Source organism: Mixophyes fleayi, chromosome 11, assembly GCF_038048845.1.
Source record: "Mixophyes fleayi isolate aMixFle1 chromosome 11, aMixFle1.hap1, whole genome shotgun sequence".
NCBI lineage: Eukaryota > Metazoa > Chordata > Amphibia > Anura > Limnodynastidae > Mixophyes > Mixophyes fleayi.
Genome location: NC_134412.1, coordinates 30,619,886 through 30,642,620, shown reverse-complemented (window position 1 = coordinate 30,642,620; position 22,735 = coordinate 30,619,886). Strand labels below are relative to the sequence as shown.

At 37.9% G+C, this 22,735-nt stretch overlaps 1 protein-coding gene across 2 annotated transcripts in view; it reads right to left on the bottom strand.

The window, feature by feature from the left end:
• KCNJ14 (potassium inwardly rectifying channel subfamily J member 14) overlaps positions 1-20,283 on the bottom strand; it is a 34,927-nt gene extending 14,644 nt beyond the window's left edge. For both annotated transcript variants that reach the window (XR_012680063.1, XM_075191674.1), the window contains exon 1: positions 20,043-20,283. The gene's annotated coding sequence lies outside the window, so the exon portion shown is untranslated. The remainder of the gene's footprint in view (positions 1-20,042) is intronic.
• Positions 20,284-22,735: the final 2,452 nt, after the last annotated feature.

The window sequence follows — 22,735 nt, the reverse complement described above, 5'->3', positions numbered from 1 at the left end:
GGGGTAGCACAGTCTGTAGAGCAGTTGGGCTTGGGCAGCAACATAGGTAGAATAGAAAGTGGAAGGGGTAGCAGTGTTTTTCAAAGTCTACAATGACATTCAGGAGAGCTCCATTGCTAATTGTCTTTGCTGAAATAGAAATAATAGGGCAGGCTTGGTCTTCTAAATCTGCAGTACCATAATGTACAATGTTATATAGGTAACACATAAAGAGGAGAGCTCCATTGCTCCATTGCTAATTGTCATTGCTAAAATACAAATACTAGGGCTGGCAGGCTTGGTCTAACCCTAAAAGCACGCATCCCGGGGGGGGGTCAGCGCGCGTTGCCATGTATTAGCTGTAGATTTACCTCAGATATCCAAGAAACAGGAGAAGTGATCAAACTGGTTTCATGATCCTAGGACAATTCCATCTTGCACCAATTTTCTATTCTGCCACTGCTGTGTGCCAATGTGTCCTAGATGTGCTAGGAATTGCCGTGTGTTTGAGTCATTGCTCTGTCACTTACCATCCAGCCAGGTTGCTGCAGTATTTGTTCGAAAGTGTATGAAAATAATATTGTGACCTGTGAGGTGGTCAAAATTGACTGCAAATGACTTGAAATTAGTATTATTGAGGTTAATAATAATGTAGGAACAAACAAAAGAGCAAAATTATGTGATTTTATCATATTTTAGGAAATTTTCTAAAAAAAATACAGATCCAAAACCAAAATCAAAACCAAAACACACGAGGGCGGTTTTGACAAAACCAAAACCAAAACATGAGGCTAATCCAGATCCAAACCCAAAACCAGTTCACGCGGGTCAATGAGCATCTCTACTTAAAATGCAATAGACTGTCCCTGAAGAAATTCTGAATAATAAAACCAAAAAGCTCACATATACTGAATGAAATGCATGCCTCATAGAGCTATCACATAAGAACTTCATCACAGATGGAGTGAAATGAAATGTAACAGAGCGACAATAAAAATAATACAAACCAGAAGTCACATAAAGTGTAGGCCCAGTTATTTTTAGTGAAAGCACAGACCTGCTTCTCAAGTTAAAATTACAATTATACCAATGGCCAATTCTTAGTAGGAAAAGCACTATTTAAATACCCTTCACCCTTTCTGTCTCAAGCCTGTAAAAAACTATTGCCAGCTGAAGTTTCTGGCAGCTATGTGTTATATAAAATAGCTGTGGTTGCTCAGAGGGATCTGCTGCCCATTCTGAATGTTTTTTTTAAATATTCCAAGCCAAGTTCACAGGGGGGAGGCTGGACTGGAGGGCAGGGGACATCTGCCCCCCCGGGCCGGTCCCCTAGTGGGCTACTTTGGTCTGAAGCACTGGGCTACCTACATTTTTTCCTTTAAAATGTTCCTAATAGGCTGCTCGCCACGTCTCACCCACTAGGCTAAGGTTTGCCAGCCAGCAACTGCAGGCAGGTTGTCAAATGCATTCAGGATTCATTTAACAACCACAGTGTTCCGCAATTGTACATAACCACAAGACACCAACTTTTCATTAGATTATAAATTGGAAGGTGGTAACAGTCAAAGAGGCTTCCATGGCAGAGCTTGAAATGACTGACATATAAGAAGATTCAGTGCATGTAGGAAGATTCAGTACGCTGTAAGCTTAACAGTTTTGAGCAGTTGGATAATAATCATGCAGTATCTTTGTTTCTTCTTTAGCAGACGCCCACTGATAAGGAAGCAGTCATAGTATGAACATTCAATAGGAGCACCTGCCCAATCTCTGATGGCACTGAGTGCCTGTCCTGGGCAGGGGCAGGCTGGGCTGGGAGCAGGAAGGCATCTGCCCCCTGGGCTGGTCCCATAGTGGGCTACCTTGGGCTGGGTCAATGGGCCACCGGCATTTTTTTTCCTTTAAAATTTTCCTAATGGGCTGCTGAGTGAAGTCTTGCCTCCCAAGCTAAAATTTGCCAGTCCTCCCCTGATCCTGGGTGAAAACTGCTCCAAACGTCACCCAACACACTAAGCCAGTTTGCACCTGTCATACCAGCCTGTTCCCCCGACATTATACCAGTTTATCATCAATCAACAAATGTAACCCAATTTGTTGAAATTAAAACAATTCACAATGAAAATCAGAGGAGCAGCATCTCACTATGACAAAGCATTAAGTAGACACATATGTATATTACTCCTCCATAATGTCTGATTCTCCATGTCATGCCCTCACCCCTCCTCCATTAAAGGCTTGCCACCATTGTCAGCTTCACATATCAAGCATGATCCTCCTTGTCATGGGTTCCTCACTGTCATCTTGTTGTATCACCTTTGTATAATGTGTGATCTCAGTAACAAGACATGGCTCTCCACATTTTCGAATATTTTTCAGGGACCCATTGTTGTTGAGTTGGGGCATCCACTCAGGTTACTTACGAAAAAGACCTTGACGTGATAATAGTGTACTTTTTGCAACTATACATTTGCATTTTGTAATTGTGCAGTTGGCCAATACTAAAAAAAATAGGGGCAGTTCCGGGGAAAAATCTTTATAGCCTGGGAGTATCCCTGGAAATAAGATACAGTTGTCAATTATGGTGGCAGGTGTGTCTCCTGTGTCATGTCTTCCTTCTGTCGCATTTTCTTCCTGTTGGCATGATCCCTATGACGTCATGTCATTGTCTCTTTGGCTGGTCCCCAGGAGGTAGCAAATGCTGCATTTGGACTGTCATCCTTCTTGCACGTCTTGAGGCAGGTCTATAACATCATTGTACACCACTAACGTGAGCGGGCATGTTGTTCTGCTTTGTGTCTAGTGAACCGGACTCAGTAGTAGGGAGAAAGCAGCCGCTATCTCAATTGCAGCAATCAGCAAGCCTTGAGTAGGCGACACGGATATTGCCGTCCCCACATTTTCATGAATACAATTATATTAAATAAAATAAATGAATGGTTGAAAAGAAAACAATAAGTAGTTTTTTTATCCTCAATCAAAATTGTTTACAGGGTTCTATGAAATTCATTATCAGTGAATAAATCCAGTTAGATGGTGCAATATTGCACCTTGAGCAAAACCAAGTTGCGCTGCAAGGGGTGGGGCAAGCTTCAAAAAGTTTAGAGAATTAGAGTTGGGAGGGCAATGTGTCTTAGCTCAACTCTAAACCGCCATATAAAAATAAAGTTGTCCAGCATTTCAGTGCTACATGCAAGAACATGCCTACATGTAATTACAGTGCCAACATTTTCCTCGTTGTTCACTTGTCAGCTGTGCACTTTCACATAAGCAAATAGAATATATTTTCCATGTCATTTGATATATTATGTCACATCAACTCTTTGCAAGCCATGCCTATGTGCACCTCATGCGCTCTATGTAAACGTTATGTCAAAACACTGCCTCTCAATGTACCTCTGGCTCACATACTTCATTACAGGGTATCTCCCAAAAGCATTGACATTATTTAATGAAGACCAAAAACATCCAGCATTCATTATCTGCCCAAATTCCAGAATTGATGTGCACCTAGCATCTTAGCAGAGAGTACCTCATGGTACGCAGGAGCAAAGGGTTTTTTTGTGTTTTGCTGTACTTGCGTGTTTTATCTTTTGTTATAACTATTGTCAGCTACATATAAAAAACACTCTGGGATAGTTTGCTGAATTAATTGCATAAAAGCCTCATATTCAGTCTTGCTCTGTAATCAGATGCACTGACGATCGTCCAGTATGCAGCATTTGTATCACTGTTATGCTTGGAGAAGAAGAGGTTATATCTCATTGACAGAGGTGTATATCTCAAGAATCGTGGAGGTGCCAGTAAAGGGACCATGCCAGTTTCCTGTGCTGAACTGCAAAAAAAAATGTATTTATGGAGTTGTCATTTAAGCTTGCCAACTTCATCAAAGCCATTGGTGATATGACTAACGCCCACTCTCATCAAAAACATAATCAGTATACATGATGCTATGCTTTTTAAATTTGGCAGAACTTTACTTGTGTCTGTATCTATCATAAAATTCACCTCACTGAATATTAGGAGGTCAATGAGTCATAGAGGATGGTGCAGGGTTATAATTATGTATAACATTTTGTCATCAAAAACCTTAAACAACCTTTCCATAGACCTCAAATGCCAAAATCGTGCTACAAATGATCACAACTTATTAACCACAATAAATAGCAGTACCAAAAGAAAATACAACCTAACTATAAAAATACAAGTATATATTGGTCTATACAATTCTCCATATCTCATAATTGTCATATGAGCTAGATAGATAGATAGATAGATAGATAGATAGATAGATAGATATGACATAGATAGATAGATAGATAGATAGATAGATAGATATGAGATAGATAGATAGATAGATATGAGATAGATATGAGATAGATAGATATGAGATAGATAGATATGAGATAGATAGATAGATAGATAGATAGATAGATAGATATGAGATAGATAGATAGATATGAGATAGATAGATATGAGATAGATAGATAGATAGATAGATAGATAGATAGATAGATAGATAGATAGATAGATAGAATACAATAGCAATAACATTGTATAAATGTAGCATGTGTATCCTTTGAACTGCAGCGTAATGTATTGTTTCAATCTGTATTTATCATTTTATACTGTAATCTTGTGCTTTTTCTTTGTCTTTTGTATCTATTATCATTGCTCTCTACATACCCTTTATTTCCCCCCCCCCCCCCCCCCCGATTAGTAATAGATTACAATTAGGAAATAACATTTTATATGAATCATTAAAAACAGATCATGGTGTAATTTGCAATGGATAGAACATTATTGTAGAACATTAGGACAGTAAAGTTCAAATTATTAAATAAGTGCCATAAACTCAAGTTAGAGGTCATCTGGGTTTTCATTGGGAAATATTACAAAAGCTCTTGCTGGTAATGCAATTTTTACTGTGTGCACAAATCAATCTTTCAATCTTCAAACACCCAGACAGTAGCGTGCAGACAAACTATGACCGCATGCAACACAAAATTGCTAAAGGCTCAAAATCCTTTAGTCCCAGACCCAAGGCCAGTTTACTTTGTCTTGCCCATGACAACATGGCTTTCCCCGACTGTTATATCCCAAATCTATTACTAGAAAGACCACAATACAGATGCAGTGTCAACAATTCTAATAATTATGAGAAAGTGATTTCAGATTAACAGTTATAACAATGCTAGAAGTTACACGAAAGCAGCTGTACTTTTACAGTGGCAATAGCTGTCCAAACCTGTAGATCCCGAAAATCACATAAGGTTATGACTGTCTCCTATATCCTTATGCAAGTGGAACTAAAGGAACTTATAAGCATAGCAACTGAGAGCAGCAGAGGATATTGTACTTGCCAATTTTTTGTCTCTGTAAATGCACCTATTTTTCTGCATTGACTATACACAACAATTTAACATCTGATGTATCTTGTTATGTGTACTGGAAGCAATTCTCAGTGTTAGACTACATATTTGTATATTTATTGAAAATAAATGCAATAAAAATACATTATAAGAAAGTTCAATAAGCATCTCATAGTGGGCATTATAGGACTTCAAAATCTCTTGAGACTGAGTTGACTATGACATTCATATATACAGGCCCACAGAGCACTACCTATGCCCAGATGTGGCTGCTTCCTAACCTGCCCTTGGCTATGCCTGCATTTTGGTCCAGATAGCCACTTTTGCTCAAGCATGATAGCAAGATGGGACCCATTTGTCTCCAACGCCCCCCAAAGGAGGCTCTGGAGCTTTTTACCCATCTCTCTCCTCCCCCTTCTCTTATCACCCGTTTTCATATTCCTGATCAGTGTTCATGAAAATTCTTTTAAAATGTCGACAACTAAACTTACCTCCTGTGTGTTTTCATCATGGTGAACTCATACACGGTGACGTTAGACAATCCCTGGGCTTCTTTGTGACCTTGCAGAGTATTTTTTACATCTTGCAGTGAATTATATTATTGGACACCCATTTTATCTGACCGAGTACGACTGGAGGTCAAAGACTTTAGCAATATAAAGAGCACAAGTAAGTGTCCATTTTTTGTTTGTGGTTGGTTGGTTAATTAACATAATACTCATTAACTTGAAATGTACATAAATATATATATTATTATGATTGCTCTTCTATTGTGATTGGCTGAAAGGTTCTCTGTAGAGTGTAAAAATTGAATTTGCCGTTTTTCTGCTGTGAATCTCCATCATGACATGACCCTGGGTTTAGTAATGTATCCACTTCATAGAAGGCAGAAAAAATCTGCCTATGTCTGTTATTTTGCAGAGCCTTAGGCAAGGATTAGTGTTATTTTAGGGTTAACTGTGCAATCATTAAAATGCCTGACTCAAACAACATCAATAATGAAAGATCTTAACTCCTTTTGGCCTATAGCTGGTGAATAACAAAGAAGCCACGTGCCATATTGCTGAACACATTAATGCGACTGTATGACTCATGTATGAGCCTTTCAGGCACACATTTTGTATGAACTGTGTGGAGACCCTGGATTTAGTCCTGCTTAGTGATCTCATCCTGTTATTGTAAGCTATGATGGCCCACAGGGGGCAGCATAACCAGTGAGCAGTAGGCTATTGCTTAGAAACATGGTATTCTTTTTATCACTTAAACAGTTTATTATTGATATAATTAAATTATTTAAATGGAGGTGGTCTCCATTTCCATCCAGTTTTTGGACAAGTTTTCCAATAAGTGCGCTTATACTTAGGGGATGATGTAGAGTCAGACAGAGACGTATGTCCCCTTTGTGCCTGTCTAGAGAGGTGAAACAGTGGTGTTAGTGGTTGGGCAGGCATGGGCATTGCTAGGGTGTGTTAAAGTTCCTTACATATTATGCTATGGGGGGAGGTCGCCACAGATACTACTCTAAGAGGCAGTGTAAGATCTGTGCTTGTAGGTTAATTGACTGTTATCAAAATTGACCTTAGACTGTGTTTCTGTCTGTCTGTGTGTTTTAGGGAATTTAGACTGTAAGCTGCATTGGCGCAGGGTCTGATGTGAGTTCTCTGCACAGCGCTGCGGAATTAGTGGTGCTATATAAATAAACGATGATGATAATGATTATATGCATTTTCCATACTACTGTGAGTCATATGTATATTAAGATATGTGCCGCTGAGAATGATAAGGAAAGTGCGGGACACAATTTAAGCTAACGTTGTAAGTATAACTTGCCTCCAACTTTAGATAAGGCCCTTAGTGTGCAGGCTATAATGTGTGAAATATTTTCATACACCCATCCTCTGAACTTGAGTAATTTAATAATGGAGAGTGACAATATGATGCACTAATACAAATATTTATGTTCCATTTTATTATATTATATTTTAAGGTATATCTACCTCCATTTCTAGGCAGCATAATGCTTTGCTCCAGTGTGGAATACTCTGCAAAGAAATCATTGCATACTTGCCCTGTCCCAATACCTTGTTTACACTCGTACTTTTCCTGAGAATTTATATAAGTTCTATGACTATTCAGCAACCCAGCAAAGAACATGAGGCTATGAGAAGCCTCTAGGCAAATCTTATGCCATCACCTGCTATGAAATGACAGATTGCCTCTATGTTGGTTTCTTTCACAATCCCTGAAACCATGGGCACTTCTGGATACAAATGCGAAACTTGAAAAATACTTCTGCAATATATCAACACGTGTTAAGCAGGCCAACAACTTCACAGTAACAATATGTACTACTGGACTGTCCTCAACATGTATGTATAGTCATGTGGGCTCAGTACAGTCCGACAGGCGTACCATCTCTAGAACTGTATCAAATTGTACAGGACAGTGATTACCAAGGAGAGTGCTGCAATATCAGTCTGGTTGTGTCATAAGAATTTAGGATCAAATGCAGAAACACTAAATACAACTAGAAGATATGCAATTCTGATTATGTACAAACTATATTTTAATGGTTAGTAAAACAAATTATCTGTAATTCATTTTATGAAACATAATCATCTATTATTGTGATTTTTATTTCATTTATTATAATATTTTAATATTGTTTATAAAAAAATAAATCATATTATCAGCAGGCTTGTCCCACCACCATAAAGGTTTGTGGCATAGGATATCACAGGACAGAACGTATAATATAGTAAGAGGTAGATGCACAGGTTTTGGGTCACCAAATGGGTGTTAGTCAAGATAGCGGTCATACCCCCTTAATTGGCTTTAGAAAAAGTGCCTCATATAACTGATCCTAATAGATAGGGGTAATTCTACCAAACTAGAATGAGCAAAAAATGGAGGTAAACTGCTGTAAAGAGTGTGTTAATGACTCCATAATGAGTAAAAAGATGAATACCATCAGTTTTTCCTCCTGTTTGTCACCACTTTTAGTTATAAACTGGAGGTAATAGTGATAGTATTTTTATACAATATGAAGTTCATTTATCACTGTTTTCCTTCATTTTCTGCTTCCTCCACTTTTATAGAATTCCCTCTATAATGTCTTGCAAATGAACTCAGTCCAACTCTGCTACCTAACTCCCCATGATATTATAAATATTACCAAAACCTGTAGCCCGTCCTACAGCTGTCACACTGACTACATATAAGAACCAATGAAATACAAGCTGACCATTCCACACCCCGCACCAGACATACATAACTTGAAGTACCCAACCATCCACAGTCCTGGACCCACTTTTTTTTGCTAAACTAGTGTCTTCCTTCTATTTTCCATTATTTCCATGTTTTGATTGTCACACAGGGTTTTTTTTAAGTTATTTTATATTCAACTGGCTATGTATTGATAAAAGATGCATATATATATATATATATATATATATATATATATATATATATATATATAAACATTTTCGTCCTCTCTTACCTCTTCTCTCTGCAAAAAGGCTTACTGACAATTCATTTGCTACATACTGTATATATGACCTACTCATATAGTTATTGGCACGTTTTAGGTCTTTTTTAATATTAATACACCCTTAAATGATGATCAAATGCTCTCTGTTATAAGAATATATGTTCTGATTGGAGCAAGTTAAAAGGTCACTTTCCATTTCCAGGCACAGCTACATTATTGATGCTTTGTTTCGATTGTTATATTTCTCATTTCCCACAGGAGAATCCTTCCTGTATTTCCCCAGCTACCATTATAGCCTATGACCCACAAAGTAGTGACACAGGGGCATGAATGCACTTAAATTACTTATTCATTATTCATTTCATTTATTGTTGTTGCATATGCGTACCCTCGTTTCATTATTTCCTTGTATACTTTATGATAATAAAGGGATATATTTTGGTTGCTAGTGACAGATGTTCCACAAAATTGTTTCACAATTTCTAAATGCCGGTTTAGAAGTGGCTATACACATGTCTGTTGTGTCCTCTTCTCTGTATGTATATTAATCTTTTTGTTCTTCTTACACATGCTAAGGAATATATGTATTTGTTGTGATTGTAAGATAAATTAATTTATAGTTACAGTTGGTCTGAAATCATTCCATAACATTGATATAGGTATGGGGACTATTATCCAGAAAAGTTAGGACTTAGGATGTTCTGGATAAGACAGTTTACCATCATTTTGAGTGTTGTGCATAAAATATACTAAATTACATTCTCTTTACTGCCTTTTACCTTCTCCTGAAACTATTTAGCATTGCTCCTTACAGGGACCAGGGGCAGTTTACCTACTTCTGTTGCCCAAGGTGGCCATTGTAAACTGCCCTCAGCAGCTTTTAGCCCCCCCACCTCCGCTTTTGCACCAGCCACTCACAGTAGAAGTGAACGTGGTGAGAGGACTTCAGCCTCCCCTGTCTTTTATCACAAACTTTCAATCACCACACTAAAGTGATTGCTGGAAGGAGTTCAGAAAACTTGAGTAATCCTACTGCAATCGGGGTGATGTGGGAATAGGTGAGGTGAGCGCCTCATCTCTGCTGACCCTAATTTGGAGCTGCCGAGACAAGACTCCCATCTGTTCTCCTGATAGGAACATCTCGAACAGTGACTGTAGGAGACACTGCCTGATCATGTCTGTATATATGCAGCACTTATTTACTGTATTTTCTTTCTCATTTTCATAACTTTCTGGATAACTCTTCCTGGATGACAGATCACCAATCTGTGTATACTGACTCTATACTTCAGAAGAAGCTCATACAGTGAGCCTGGTTACTAAGCTGTTGCCAGTGTTATTGTTAGTATTATGGGTACCTGAATGTGGGTTCACTATGAATGTGGGCACCGTACGTTCTGTGACCCGTTATTATCCCACTGGTTGTGATATAACAACAACACTGGTTGCGGCTACTGCAGTGTATACAGAGATGTCAGTGTTTTGCGTTTTATGGACCTCCTGATGTGGTGGCTCAAGTAAAGTTATTTGTGCAAATGTGTAAATTAAAGTGCATAATACAAACTAATCCTGTAAATTGTATTTGTTTAATAAGGTAATTTTGCAAATGTCAGCAACCTCTGTGGTATTGGCTGCTAAAATATCCCTGTGTCTTCCTATTGGCTGGCGATGCGATCCTATGGAAACATGCTGTGATGCAGCACATTAAATGAAGTATGAATTTACCTCCTTTCTAAAATAATCCTTAGAATGAGTTGTGTAAATGTTTTGCATGTATTTTAGGATCAGTAAAGTTAACGGTGGAGATATTCCTGAGACCTATGTGACCATGTGCAGTACTTTTGGACAAATTGTATTCATTGGTCATAGGTCAAGAATCAGTTCATCAAGAACACAGAAAATATAGATAAACACGTCTCCACGTAGCAGGAAATCTCTGTAGCCAGGGGTGTAACTAGAGCCATGCCCAGATCAAAATATTGAAGGCCTCCCCAAAACTTCTAGGTACTGACGCCTAACCTCTACTCCCTTCCCCTTACTTACCTTATTGAGTCATTAGCCACCTGCTCTTTTTCCACTGTACACCCTTCTGCACTTCATTTGCTGCTTAGAAAGGAAGGAAACACCAATGTTCTGAGTACAAATGAAGTTTGGAGGCTCAGAGTGCAGGATCGTGCACACAGCATTCAAGATTTCTGGTGGTCACACGGCAGAGAGCTCATTAAGTTCGTTAATGACCACTGACTCCACAAAAGGGAGCTGGCTCACTTAGCAGCATGTGTGGCTCCCACATGGTGCCACCAGAGGGAACAGGATGCTTTAGAGAGGTGCAAAGTTTCAACATTACAACCTTCAAGCCCCACTGATGCTTTACCATACCACGGAATGCCATTTAGCACTGGTTTTGTAAATTCACATTTTGCATAATTAATAGTCCATGAATTTATAGTCCATGAATGGATCTGCTATGACAATGGTCAATTCATTCTGCTGTGTGGTGAGTTTGCGGTAAGTTTGAGAGCATTGCAGACCAAATTTCGATGGCGAAACGCGTTCAGTTTTATGGCCAAATGCAGAATGCGTCAAATATTTTGTAGAGCAGTTTTGAAATTTTTAAGATCTTTAGTCACTAACTAGGAAGGTGACCTTACATTGGTGGCTGCTACTAAAATATAATATTTATCTCTGCTACTGTACATTATGGACACACTATATTGTTCAATGGACATAGCTGAATTTTCTACTTCTTTCAACTTCAACTTGTCTAGATGTAGGCGTAATAATAAAGTGGAATATGCGGAAAAGTTAATTAGTTTTGTGTTTCTTGTGTTTGTCAGTACTAGAAGGAGACCTTTGGCTGTGCCCTCCCGCAGTGTAGCAATGACTTATGATTTAGTTTTATCATGTTGTTTTATCAATGCGAGCATAATTTGCATAGCGCTGTGAATATGACTAATTTAGCTGCATAAAGTAATTAAAACACATGAAACCACACTGGTGTCCTTAAAACATCAATTGTAGATTTAAAAATAGAAAGAAGAAATTGGCAGAAGAAAAAGATTAGATCAATTCTTACAGGGAAAGTGACTGACGAATATATTCACCTGTGAAGTTGGCCAGTGGCAATATACAGTAACAGTACAGGATCAAAGAAAATGTCATTAGCTCCTAAAATCAGTTGATAAATGGATAATTGAGCAGTTGAGTCTGATAGTAGAAGGCGCAACCCTTCATTGTTTAATGATATATACAGTACAGTTCTGATAATAAATTATAAAATATAATAACAAGTATTAATTACTCAGAACATTTTGAGGTCTGTGACAAAAGAGTGAGCAAGAAAGCTACAGGAAAAGGAACAGGGTGGGGGTCGACTTTCTTTTTAAACTATTATTATGCCTACTCAATCCGCTGCTTCCTTCTCCTGTGAATCATAAACAGGTAGATCGAAGGGGAGGTTGGCTGCAAAGTAGGGTAAGAAGACACAGAAATAGTTAATAGCTAAAATGTAAACAATGCCAATGCATCATATCGGGAATTTGGATAATGCTATTGAATCGGAAAATCGTTATCTTGAATCCCACAAGCCAAAAAATATTATGTAAAAGATGCTAAGAAAGTTTCAAAGAAAGGGCTTTAGTAGCAATTGTCACCACTGTATCTGAGTCTTTCCATTCACAACAAATTGTATATTTAGGGGCTGATGCAGAGTTGGAGAAGCGGGAGTTCGTACGCATCCTGAAGTGTGTCTGCCTCTGCATTATCAGCATATGCATCTAGTTCACCAATAAGTCACCATTCCTTGCCGTATAACAGATGCAAAACATATGTCTCATTACAGGCGTATACGCGTGTCTCTGGAGGTCTGCATGAGATGCATTTGCATGAACACACCTTTAGCATCCTCGTCCAGCATTTGCACGCTCTTTCTCTTCCCCGTGCTGCCAGGCACAGGTAAGGATAAGTGCCAGACACATATAAGTCTGAGTGGGCATGTGCAGAGCGAAACTCCTATCCGTTCTCTCATCATCACCTGTCTTGACTATTGCAACTTCCTGCTATCTGACATCCCTGACACCCATGTATCCACACTTCAATCCGTCCTAAATGTTGCTGCAAGACTGATCTTGATCTCTCACCGCTCCACATCTGTTGCACCACATTGCAAATCCCTACATTGGCTCTCTGTGTCCGTCAGAATCCAAATCAAATTACTCACCTTTACCTATAAAGCCCTCAACAACACCACCCCTTCATACATCTTAGATCTACCTCTGACCTGCACCTTGTCTCGTCTCTGGAAACCACCTCCCTACAAGACTTCTCCCGTGCTGCTCCCCACTTCTGGAATTCCCTACCACGCTCAATTAGACTTTCCCACAGCCTTCAAATCTTTAGGTGTTCTCTAAAAGCCCATCTCTTTTTTGAAGCCTACCTTATCCCTGATGATACTATTCACACTATTACACCCTCATAGCTGTACCAATCTTCACTCTAAGCCACACTCGCTCCTTTTATTTCAGCTGTGCCCTCTTCCACTTGTAAGAATGTAAGCTCTCTAATGAGCAGGGTCCGCCATACCCTTTGTTTTCATGTCTGCATTTATTTTGTCTGCCTTGTATGTCATTGTTTGATGTATGTCCTTGTTTGATGTATGTCCTTGTCTTCCCTACTGTACGGCGCTGCGGAGCACTGTGGCGCCTTACAAATCTACTAAAATGATAATAATAATAATAATACACAAAGTGGCGTATGTCCCACTCTGAATCAGCCCTTTAATGCACAATGTAGCCTGTAGACTATACTAGGACATGATTAATCTCTACCGCACTTGTGTGTATATAACCTGTATATTTTACACATATAAAAATGTGATGTGAAATTTGACAGAAAGAGTGTGTGCAATGTCTGCTGTGAAAATCCTGTATTTGCCTATGTGATAATTCCAACTTTATACTATACCTTGATCAGATATGGTAAAAACTGTACAGAATAATCTTGTGGAAGTTCTATAAAGATGAACCCAAAGGCCTTGCACAGATATGCCTGTTTATGTGGAAGTATGAACAAAGTGTTATGTGGCCCACACAAAACATTGTATAACAAAAATGTAACAAATAATAAGATAATCAACTGCTGACATTGAATTTAGGTACAAAAAGTACCACATCAACCAACCTGACACTTGCTGCTATTGTCTAACTTCACCAGACAGATAATAGCTAATTGCTGATTGGCTGATGGGACTTGGTTTTGCACCTAAATGCAGTGTTAGTAAATTATCTAGATAGATACGTACGTACGTACGTACGTGCTTAACCTAAAACATAGATAAGAGGAGGTGCTGTATATTTTGATATAAGCTTCCATAGTAATGGACCCTGAAATGACAGCTAAAACTAACATTTTGCTACAGGCACATAGAGGCACATGTCTCTAGTGATAATTGTTTTGTTAGGTATAATCTATATACTGTCAAGCTGTGTTTGGACTAGTAAAAGCACCAAAACTTTGCCGGATTGGATTGTGGAAAGGCCATAAAAGCCTGGACCCAGGGAGGCAGAATGTGAGCGGTGGCTGTACCTATCTGGTCTTTGTTTCATCATGTTACCCATTTTGCTTCTTATGTATGCCTGCCATTCTATACAAGGATCAATTACTGGCAGAATATATTAATTTATTTTGTTCAGATGCTAAATGGTGATAGTTGGAGTCTTGGACCTCAGAGGTAAGGGGGGGAAGTAATAGAAGGTAGAGGAATAGCAGATAAATCTGGGACTGATGCTGTGGCACTGACGGCTTTTTCCATGTAGGAGTTGAATAATCACCTCCATGGAACAAGGTTTTCAGCAGTCACAACTCTGACCCATCTGTTCTGCCTGCTTCTCTGACAGCGAATACTTGCCAGCCCCTGGGTTGTCACACACGCACTGCCAGTGCCCGGACCCTCTCACCACCCTTGACAGCTGTAAAGAAGGAGTTAGTGATCAGTGAACATAGTCCTAACAGAGCAGAGCCTTCTCTGCTGCCATCACTACAGTATGTGGAGGTTCCAGGCACCTGTACAGTTATGAATATCTCTGATCATAGATGTTCATAGCTCATCAGAGGCCTAAAACCTCCACACAGTCATCTCTTTTTTGCAAAGGGGGCTACTCTCTGTTTAAATTAGGAAAGTCCCAGTGCAAAGGAGGGCGTTTCTTGCGCAGACTGTTTTGAAGACTCCAATTTGGTCTTTGCACCAGGGGCTCTGATAAACTCTAGCTATGTCACTGGTTCCACCCTACTGAAACATTATTCACTGCTCTATTATTGTGTCTTTCTTTTGGCAGAATGCAGCTTCTCAACATCAACATCATGCACTTACATAACAGTAATAAATCTAACACATAGTTTCCTACTCTTCCAGAATGTCTGGGAGACTCACACATTTTTGAGAATCCTCCTGCATCCTTCCCACTTCGTTAGTGAAGTTGTTGGAGGCAGGGCTAATCACATCATCCTGGCCCTGTCCCCTGCTCTAATAGACCGGAATTGGTATAGTTTGACAGAGGGGCAGTGCCAGGATGACGCGATTCGTGTGGCCACACCTCCAGGACGCGGCAGCTTTGGCGATTTCCCAGAGTGGGAGCTCTCCAAAGTTGGCAAGTATGATCTAACATCTCAAGGGGTTAATAGTACTTAACAGTCTTGTTGTTGATTTTTTTTTAACCAGATTTCCTATCAAGAGAAAATTGCAGCTTTATATTACAGAACATACGGGAACCACAGTCATACATATGTGCATCAATATATTAAATGATAATAATATTGATTATATGTTATAAAACATATATTTTAATAATTATTATTATAATATTAAATTTCAAGAACTTTAGAAGTAGACATTTGTAAACATACATATATAGTATGCTAAATATTAATATAAGTTTCCCATTTTCTGTAAACATAAACCCCTGTGTGTGAATTTAGGAAAGCTCATATAGCCATCCCCTGGTTCCTCTTAGGGATATAATATAGTCAATCATATATCAGAAACTGTTCCGGAGAATCCTTTTAATTCTTGTCTCAAAAGAGATAAAGATTTGTAGTCAAGAAAAACATGACTGTCCTTGGAACAATATAAAGATTGTTTTTAGAATATGCTTTTGTTGTCTTGGGCTTAGCATTCAGGCCCACCGATGAATCTGCTGTTCATTTTAATGAACAATTATAGTCGACACAAGATCACAATTGCCTTAGTCTTTTACTTTTAATTGTCAATCCTCACTTAATCACAGGAATCATGGACAAAATGAATGATTCAGACATAGTTATGATTATCTGAGGATAACCTTCAAAAATCTGTTCTGTTACTTGTGGCCTGCTCTAAAAAGTTAATTTCATAACTGCCAACTGTTGATAAACATGTGCAAGAAGGAATGACTAAGTGTGTTATGTACTTATGGAGAAAGGGGTCAAAATAAATTTAATTTGATAACTATTTCTACTTTGTAAGCATTGGGAAAATGCAGGATTTTGATTAATAACGATTCCATATGTAAATGGCATAATCAAATGAGAATTAACACAGTAGCAGTCATTCTTTTCATGGGTACCTTTACTGTTGGTCAAATACTATATCCCACTTTGATATGCGTATAGCAGACATATCATATATACAATATGATGTATATATGAACTACGCCCAAGTATAGTCTACAAACTACATTGCATAATAAATATACAGGTTGAATTGCGTTGTCACCTGGTGCTCATAAGTGGTACTGCATCTTTATTTTTATAATTTTTTTAGCATCTTTTAGAAATATTTATTAGCAAGGGGTACACCTATGAGATGCTCCTCAATATATCAACAAGTATTTATTAAGTAAATGTTTTACATTCAATCTTTATAAGGAAACATCTACTTATACTGCTGTTACAGGATATAACATACAATAACAAGGACGGAATAGGATGTCACTATAAAGCTTTCTTCTGTTCTCTCTCCCCTTGGGAACTAACATGACCAGTTATTGTATGGCAGCATTTTAAAAGAATCGCTATCAAAATTATTATAGCCTCAAGATAGCTATTATATAATCACTAAAACAAAATGTTTTGCTAGAAAATATATTGAAGCAGCTCTCTTAGAGCTACGTATATGTAAACATATGATGAATATATTATAAATATAATAGTTGCGTTACTGGATGGTTGTGAGCATATGGGAAAAAATTTCCAAAGGGTGCCTCATCCTACGGCTATTATAATCTATACTTCATTATTATCAATCATTTTAATAAACACTTTTAGTAACCCATAGCAACCAATCAGATATTTATTTTCATAATTCTAACTTGTACTGGACTTATCAAATACAGGTTGGGTGCTATGGGTTACTGCACATTGGTAAAAAAAAAATGGCTAATGATGCTGCAGAATTGCCTTTAATAATATAGCTTGCAACCATACTGACCAACACCAATTATGATGTCAATGAAGTTCTGTAATATATGGAAATGTTTTCAGGTATATTTGTAAATGTAAGACTATGGTTTGTTTTTCATTAACATTTTCAGTCTTATTGGATCTTTACTTGAATTGAAAACATATAAGAATAGACATATATACAGGGGTCGTAGCGTTCCGGTATGTGGTGGTATGCCACACCACCACTTCTCCTACTGCTTTTTTGGTAATATTATCAAACTCCATTCACTTACATTTTCCATACTATTACTTCTAAATTCTCATACCGCCAGTTCTAAATTCTCATACCACCACTTCTAAATTCTATACATATATATATATATATATATATATATATATATATATATATATATATATATATATATATATATATATTACTAAACTGGCCAGAAGATATTTTCCTTTTTCTCATTAATATAACCAAACTTACTATATGAACCAGCACATGCTACAATGTGCACATTTGAATGTTATGCTTCTTAGATTAAATACATTAAATACAACACAAGATACTTTAAAAAGAAAATGCCCTATGTCTGTAAAACCATTCTAAAGAGCACAGTATAAATTTGTCAATTACATAAATCACATAAGGGTCATTGTCTAACAAACATGGGTGTAACGCAAATGCGATTGCTAAGAATTATTTTTTATGTATTTTTTCTTAAAAAAAACCCAAAACCTCTATTTTTTACCCCTTCATAAGTGGGATTCATCCTTTATATGCACACCGAACACGGCAAACCCAACCCGTCTTCACAATGGCGTGTTCCGGAGTTCCCAAATAGGGCAAGACTACACATCTCCCAACATTGTTCTCAATTAATTCAATATTTCCGAGCTGGGGAGAGGGGGGAGCAGAGAACCAACATAAAGGTTTACACACTTAGTTGTATCAAGTATCCACATCCCTCTTAGTAATAACTTGAACATGCTAGTGTAAACCATGGCTGGTTGGATGATACAGACAAAGAATGTTAAAGGCAGATATATTCTTATGGGGGATGTGTGTTTACTTTGTTGTTGGATTTCAACTGCGACTGTCACTTTTTACTGCATTATTTCATGTACATAATTAACTCTGTCACTTTACGTAAGCCCTGAGTAGTTTATTTATCCTTTAACAGGGAGTTATGTAATGCATTTCATTATCCTATATTTGGCTGGTATATATATCATACTATATCTGCAAATGTCATGTGTCAGACCTGCACACATAGCCTCATCAGCATCATGTAACCATTACTAAAATATTTACTGTCATTTTTATTGATGTACAATATTTAATCTGGCCTTTATATATTTGTTTTCTGGACTGATACATTACAGCTGTTTCCCATTGTTTTTAATTTCATAACACAGATTTATTTAGAGACTTAGGGGTATATTTACTAAACTGCAGGTTTGAAAAAGTGAAGATGTTGCCTATAGCAACCAATCAGATTCTAGCTGTCATTTTGTAGAATGTACTAAATAACTGACAGCTAGAATCTGATTGGTTGCTATAGGCAACATCTCCACTTTTTCAAACCCGCAGTTTAGTAAATATACCCCTTAAAGACAAAACAAAAAGCAAACATTAATTCGAACATGCCATGAAATAATTGACAGGACTGTACGTCAGTTAACTCATTTGTCAACCTGTCACGGCCATTGTGAAAATGTAAAAACAACACATGATGTATGATTGCAAAATTGAATCGTTGTTTACATTTTGGTAACTTCAGTATTAATATAATTGCCCACCTTTCTTCTATGTCAGAAACTGTGATCCAATTATTGCTGCAGGGATAAGGTCACTTGTCACTAGTGAAAACTGCTGAATTCAACATTTTGAGAGGATGTTGAACATGTTAAATTGATGGCAGGTAAAAGATACAAAACAACATAGTCATTGTAGTACATATAAAATGCGCCATGAAGACTGTGGTTTAAGGTATTGGTTAGTACTTTGCCAATAAAATATACATGAATATGTTTTTATTATATATATATATATATATATATATATATATATATATATATATATATATATATATATATATATATATATATATAGATATATATATATTTATTTATTATAATAATAAAATTAACCAAATCCCCAGAATAAATGCTAACCTGACCTAACTATTAAAGATTTTTGTGGCAACAGCGAGGTTAATATGAAAACTTTGCTTGTACATCCTGCAAGAGTGTATAAATCTGCTTGTTTGTAGCAAGTTGTATCCACTGTTATTGAAGGTGCACTAACTGTTTCATTTGTGTAACAAGTGTGCAATGTATAAGCAGGGTACTGACATTGTTTGCTAAAACTTTTAAAATGAATGCACTTATAGAAAGCAGTATATACACAACACACCAAAACTGTGGCTTAGAGATACTAAATTCTGTCCTATCGAAAATACACTAATAAGATCTTCCAATATATATGCACATTAAATTTTATTTCTAGGCAGTTGTATTAAAGGGAAGAAACTGTTAAGTAGTGTAAGGGTCACGTCTTTTTGTGTCAGTTTACATCCTGTTTCTATAATGTTTTTATTCTCACCTCTGCAATAAGGATCAAGTGATTTTGTCTTGTTTTCCTTAAGCCTCTCTCTTTCTTCTAATCCCTGTGTCCTGGCCTCTCCTCACCTTACCTCTGCATGACTGTCTGAGACCAGCAAAATCATTACCACCAGAAAATACACTTCTATCAATTAGGGTAAAAGAATCATAGAGGATCTTACCTGTAAATGCTGTGTACCTTAACATACTTCACTTCTTTTCTTGATATTCTTTCTTTCTTGTTAGTTTAGGAGAATTTCTTTAATTCACAAATTTTCTTCTTGATAAACGTTTATTAAACCTCTTTGTTTGTTCTGCCAGCTTGTATTCAGAAAGCACCCTTATTTTATGAAAAAAATGTTCCTTCTTCTGTCAAACCAGCCCTTGATTGCCTGTCAGTCTCTTTGCTTCACTTCTCCAGCTTCACTAGTGGGAATTTCAGAGAATAAAATTAAATCACCACAGAGGTGACTCAATCTTTTGATCCAATCACTGCACTGCCCTAGGCCTTCAGCCAATCACCTTTCAACCCCAGTCCCCTATGAGGATGAGCCTTCCTTAAGCAGGCTTGGAAGTGACTGTACTGAGGGTCCTCCCCACAGTCTACTTATATTGCTAACTTTAAAGTGTTGGGCTGCAGTCCTGAGCCACTTGCTACAAAATAATGAATAAAAATATGTAATATGGTAAACAGCCAGAGCAAAGGAGACAGGCATTAGCTTGCATTACTGAGGATTCATTAATGAGTTTGTTGGGGCATGGTCTAAAGCTCATTTAACAGAAAGGTCAATATGCATATTGATCTGAATAGCTAAAGCATGCAAACTGCAGTGTATTCTTCCCTTTTTATCCCACATTTTACGAATAATAAAATCAGTACAGATTTATTACTCTAAACGTATGTTCAATGTCCCTTCTCCAGCATCAGAGGCATTTCAATTGGTACTGCTTACCTAATCATGTACTTTTCTATCTTTTTAACCCTTTCACCAGAGGTATCCCAAAACCCCTGGCACTGTATGAGTTAAAGGAGCATTGTAAAGCGGTGTTATGATTCCCAGTGCATGAAAACCCTTCAGCCATTGTACAGTGCAGATTAAAAGTACAAGAACACAATCTGTAAAAATAGAACGCTCCATAGGAAAGATGGCTTATTAGCAGTCAGCGACCATTTTTCTTACTCCTTGTTGTAACCCTACAGTGATAAGGACTCAGACTATTCAGAACTAGATGTATGAAATTACTTTAAAATATTAAACCATATCTATGAAAACTGCCCTGATTATATTATGATCCAACGTCCGGTAACTAATATTTTGTTTGTCTCAAACATTTATACATTCCCTTATTCATCTGAGCTACCCAATCTCTCACTGACTTTAGTATTCTCCAACATTACAATAATAGTTTCATAGGGAAAGGAAGGTTTAATCCACCTATTTTATTGACTTGTCTGGGTGTGTTTTTAGCGTTTAAGATCATGTAAAATTGTACCATTGCAGTGCATATGGCTTTATTCATGGTATAAGCCTATCGCAGGCAGGATGTGCCTAGATCTGTGTGTCCATATGGCGCATCATTGGGTGGAGCAGAAGTTTCCATCTTGTGACGGGGGAGCTGGGCATACTGTACTGGGGCACTACTGCAGAATAGGACTACCAACTAAATGCAGTCTAGGACTACTGGCTAAATGCAGACTAGGATTACTATCTGAATGCACCTAAGACTACTAGCTAAATGCAGACTAGGATTACTAGTTAAATGCATCTAGGACTACTGGCTAAATACAGACTAGGATTACTAATTAAATACATCAAGGACTACTGGCTAAATGCAGACTTGAATTACAAACTAAATACATCTAGTACTACTGGCTAAATGCAGACTAGGATTACTGGCTAAATGCAGATTAGGATTACTAGCTAAATGCAGACTAGGATTACAAACTAAATGCAGACTAGGGCTACTAACTAAATGCATCTAGGACTACTGGCTAAATGTAGACTAGGGGGTAAATGTAATAAGTGCAGATTTCTGCAATTCACAGGAAATCCGCGAGCTTGTAGTGAATATTCAAAGCAGCAATGGCTTTAAAGACATTGCCGCTTTAAATGTTCACTGGCGATTTGCAGAAATCGGCACTTAATACATTTACCCCCAGGACTACTAGCAAAATGCATATAGGACTACTGGCTAAATACATCTAGGACTACTGGCTAAATGCAGAGTAGGATTACTAGTTAAATACATCTAGGACTACTGGCTAAATACAGACTAGGATTACTAGCTAAAGGCATCTAGGACTACTGGCTAAATGCAGACTAGGATTACTCATACTTGCCAACATTTTATAATTTACGTCCGGGAGATGCAAGGGGGAGGTGGGCATGTAGGGGGCGGGACTTCAAAATTGCGTCATTTTAGCCCCGCCCCCGTGACGTGATGACGCAAATCGCGTCATTTTACAGCGGGGCGGGGCCAAACGCCGCGATTCCCGGTGAATCGCAGCGTTTAAACCAAATTCTGCCCACTTCACTAGGAAGTGGGCAGATCAGGGAGATTGCCATACTCTCCCGGGAGTCCGGGAGACTCTCGCGAAATGCGGGAGTCTCCCTGACATTCCGGGAGAGTTGGCAAGTATGGGATTACTAGCTAAAGGCATCTAGGACTACTGGCTAAATGCAGACTAAGACTAATAACTAAATACATCTAGGACTACTGTCTTAATGCAGATTTGAATTACAAACTAAATACATCTAGTACTACTGGCTAAATGCAGACTAGTGCTACTAGCTAAATGTAGACTAGGACTACTAGCCAAATGCAGGCTAGGACTTCTGTCTTGTGCGAAAAGGCTTCAGCACTTTCGATCTAT